The sequence below is a fragment of the Bison bison genome, unplaced genomic scaffold, assembly GCF_000754665.1.
Source record: "Bison bison bison isolate TAMUID 2011002044 unplaced genomic scaffold, Bison_UMD1.0 scf7180017864466, whole genome shotgun sequence".
Lineage (NCBI taxonomy): Eukaryota > Metazoa > Chordata > Mammalia > Artiodactyla > Bovidae > Bison > Bison bison.
This window is the reverse complement of record NW_011495027.1, coordinates 6,324,053-6,329,020: the sequence shown is the minus strand read 5'-3', so window position 1 is coordinate 6,329,020 and position 4,968 is coordinate 6,324,053.

The following is a 4,968-nucleotide window of genomic DNA, read 5'->3' as shown; positions in this document are numbered from 1 at the left end:
AAAAAGATGTTCTTTTTATTATAGGGGACTGGAATGCAAAAGTAGGAAGTCAAGAAACACCTGGGGTAACAGGCAGATTTGGCCTTGGAGTATGGAATGAAGCAGGGCAAAGGCTAACAGAGTTTTGCCAAGAGAACACACTGGTCATAGCAAACACCCTCTTCCAACAACACAAGAGAAGACTCTACACATGGACATCACCAGATGGCCAACACCAAAATCAGATTGATTATATTCTTTGCAGCCAAAGATGGAGAAACTCTATACAGTCAGCAAAAACAAGACTGGGAGCTGATTGTGGCTCAGATCATGAACTCCTTATTGCGAAATTCAGACTTAAATTGAAGAAAGTGGGGAAAACCACTACATCATTCAGGTATGACCTAAATCATATCCCTTATGATTATACAGTGCAAGTGAGAAATAGATTTAAGGGACTAGATCTGATAGATGGAGTGCCTGATGAACTATGGATGAAGGATTGTGACATTGTACAAGAGACAGGGATCAAGACCATCCCAATGGAAAGGAAGTGCAAAAAAAGCAAAATGGCTGTCTGAGGAGGCCTTACAGATAGCTGTGAAAACAAGGAACGTGAAAAGCAAAGGAGAAAAGGAAATATATAAGCATCTGAATGCAGAGTTCCAAAGAATAGCAAGGAGAGATAGGAACACCTTCCTCAGCGATCAGTGCAAAGAAATAGAGGAAAACAACAGAATGGGAAAGACTAGAGATCTCTTCAAGAAAATTAGAGATACCCAGGGAACATTTATTACAAAGACGGGCTTGATAAAGGACAGAAATGGTATGGACCTAACAGGAGCAGATGATATTAAGAAGAGGTGGCAAGAATACACAGAAGAACTGTGCAAAAAGATCTTCATGACCCAGATAATCACGATGCTGTGATCACTCACCTAGAGCCAGACATCCTGGAATGTGAAGTCAAGTGGGCCTTAGAAACCATCACTACGATCAAAGCTAGTGGAGATGATGGAATTCCAGTTGAGCTATTCCAAATCCTGAAAGATGATGCTGTGAAAGTGCTGCACTCAATATGCCAGCAAATTTGGAAATCGCAACAGTGGCCACAGGACTGGAAAAGGTCAGTTTCATTCCAGTCCCAAAGAAAGGCAATGCCAAAGAATGTTCCAACTACCACACAATTGCACTCATCTCACATGCTAGTAAAGTAATGCTCAAAATTCTTCAGGCCAGGCTTCAGCAATACGTGAACTGTGAGCTTCCGGATGTTCAAGCTGGTTTTCGAAAAGGCAGAGGAACCAGAGATCAAATTGCCAACATCTGCTGGATCATCAAAAAAGCAAAAGTGTTCCAGAACAACATCGATTTCTGCTTTGTTGACTATGCCAAAGCCTTTGACTGTGTGGATCGCAATAAACTGTGAAAAATTCTGAAGGAGATGGGAATACCAGGCCACCTGACCTGCCTCTTGAGAAACCTATATGCAGGTCAGGAAGCAACAGTTAGAACTGGATTTGGAACACAGACTGGTTCCAAATAGGAAAAGGAGTATGTCAAGGTTGTATATTGTCACCCTGCTTATTTAACTTCTATGCAGAGTACATCATGAGAAATGCTGCGCTGGAAGAAGCACAAGCTGGAATCAAGATTGCTGGGAGAAATATCAATAACCTCAGATATGCAGATGACACCACCCTTATGGCAGAAAGTGAAGAGTAACTAAAGAGCCTCTTGATGAAAGTGAAAGAGGAGAGTGAAAAAGTTGGCTTAAAGCTCAACATTCAGAAAACTAAGATCATGGTATCTGGTCCCATCACTTCCTGGGAAATAGATGGGAAAACAGTGGAAACAGTGTCAGACTTAATTTTGGGGGGCTCCAAAATCACTGCAGATGGTGAATTCAGCCATCAAATTAAAACAGGCTTACTCCTTGGAAGGAAAGTTATGACCAACTGAGATAACATATTGAAAAGCAGAGACATTACTTTGCCAGCAAAGGTTCATCTAGTCAAGGCTATGATTTTTCCAGTGGTTATGTATGGATGTGAGAGTTGGACTGTGAAGAAGGCTGAGCACTGAAGAATTGATGCTTTTGAACTGTGGTGTTGGAGAAGACTCTTGAGAGTCCCTTGGACTGCAAGGAGATCCAACCAGTCCATCCTAAAGGAGATTGGTCCTGGGTGTTCATTTAAAGGACTGATGCTGAAGCTGAAATTCCATTACTTTGGCCACCTCATGCGAAGAATTGACTCATTGGTAAAGACTCTGATACTAGGAGAGGTTGGGGGCAGGAGGAGAAAGGGACAATAGAGTATGAGGTGGCTGGATGGCATCACCAACTCGAATGACATGAGTTTGAGTAAACTCTAGGAGTTGGTGATGGACAGGGAGGCCTGGCGTGCTGTGATTCATGGGGTCGTAAAGAGTCAGACACAACTGAGTGACTGAATTGAACTCACTGAGTAAATCTATTAAAGTCCAAATGCTTACTATGTTAGTCTGTAACCTAACATTTCAGTTTTTTCCTCTACAGCCAGTGCTCCTGCTACATGTGTTTTCTTCTCATCAGAATACTCAGCAGCCCCAAATATTTTGACTTATTTTCACACTGATTCTTGAGTTTGAATTCCTTTACTCTCTACCTGCCAGGTATGGTATCTTGCACACAATAGGCACATACTGAAAGTTTGTTATATTATTACTTTCTCTGTAGGAAAAAATCGGAACTTGCTCGAAGACAGCGTGAAGGACTTGCACCAATATTGAGCATAGTTCTTGCTGCTGGTTTTAGGAGAAAGTCCATCTTCATTGATATAGTACATTGAAAATGTTTCTGAGTCTGGCCTCTGCTTTCTGCTTCATTTTCATTGCCTGCCATCTTTCTTTGTGTTTCATGTCTAGTCCTGACTATTGGCATTCACACATATTGTTTTAAACACATAAAATGTTCCTCTTATCCTGTTTATCTCAACTTCTTTCTGCTGGCTAATTTGTGCTGGTCCTTTGAGTTTCAGCTCAGGAGCCACCCTCCCAAGAACTCACCTCTCACTTAAACTTTCCATCCTTTACTATGGAATTCACTATTCCTGTTATACGATTTTATGGCCTCTTATGGTTACTCCACAATAGCATTATCACATGTTTTGTATCAAATGGCAATCCACTCCAGTATTCTTGCCTAGAAAGTCTCATGGTCAGAGGAGCCTGGTGGGCTACAGTCCATGCGGTCACAAAGAGTCAGACACAGCTTAGTGATTAAACAACAACAACAACAACAAATCCCTTCATTAGACCTAATAACCCCTCAGGAGGAAACAATGAACATGTTTATTGTGGTATGAAAATATTAGTCACTTAGTCGTGTCCAACTCTTTGCAACCCCATGGACTGTAGCCAACCAGGTTTCTCTGTCCATGGAATTCTCCAGGCAAGAATGCTGGAGTAGGTTGCCATTCCCTTCTCCAAGTGATCTTCCTGACCCAGGGGTTGAACCCAGGACTCCCGCATTGCATGCAGATTTTTTACCATCTGAGCCACCAGGGAAGCCCTGTTTACTGTGGTATCTATGGGAAAAATACAGTGCTCAGCACAAATATTTATTGATTAAATATACTTCAGCCATCTATAAACAGTTATGAAATTTATAGATATACAGAAATATGTTTTGCTTATATATCCTTAAGTTCATCAGAAGCCCACTAAAGGGTAGAAATGTTACTGTAGCACTTATACTGCCAAGAGTATAAGTTAGATGTCAAGGAAATTCTCATACAAAGTGTAGGCACTCATTCTTTCCATCTCTCCTGAAGAAGAAAAAAATCTATCTCCTGCTGTTACAATTCTTATAGTAATACGTTAATATCACAGTGGGAAACACATCTAAAAGGAATCAGAAATGGTCCAAGGACACGAAAAATCTTTACTGAAAATCATTTAAGCTTTTCTACAGAGAAGCTTTTAAGATATCACCTAAATTTAAAAAAATGTTTTAAAAGCAATATGAGTTCAAAGGCTACATTCTACATGGAAATGAAAAATAACAGAAGAAGAATAGCACTCTATTCATTGCTTTATTTTTTAAGAAAGGAAAACCGGGGTATATTTTGCTTTTCATATCCTATTTTACAATGATAAAATACTTAAATACTTAAACTTGTGTTCTGGCATTACTTAAGTTGTCCAACATATTCTTGTATTTAAAAATAGCATTGCTGAGGAATTGGTGCAGCTGTTTTATTTCAACTCTGTCACACAAGGTAAACTTTAAGTGTTCTAGCAAGATGGCAGACTGAACACAAAGATCTGAAAAGAAAAGAAAATATAGGAAGTACCAAGGAATAAAACAAAAGAGAGGGATGCCATTTGTGAGTGCCATGTTTCAACAATTTGTGGAAGTTGGAAGAACAGAAACCTGTTGATGGTTCTTTTTTTTTTTTATTGAGAAAATGCAATTCTGGGACACTGAAGCAGGGACTGCAACAATGGAAAGAACTTACTTGCCAGGAAAAACTCTGTAGGAACTTCAACTGAGTTGACAGATACAGTGGATCTATCCAGATATTTAGCCTTAACTAATAGATGTACCAGAAAGAACACAGGAAAGGACATGATCAAAACAATTGAAGAAAAATGTCCAGAGCAGAATAGAAAGACACACATCTTTCTTATTGGAAAAATCCCACCTAGTGTTGAGATAAATAAGTGCAAGAAGACCTCCATATTTAAATGCAGCATCGTGAAACTTCAGATCCAAAAATGAACAGTATGTCTGAGAAGCCTCCAGAGAGAAAATACAGGTCAAAAAAAGGGAGCAAGAATCAGGCTGATAATTGGCAATCCCAAATGTATGGGATCTTGAAGACAATAGGGCAAAACAAAGCCTGCAAAATTCTATGAAAAAGTTATAATCAATCCAAGTATGAAGTGAAAAGCAGACTTTTTCCAGCCTATAAGCACTTGGGACATTTGTTAGATCGGAAGAGC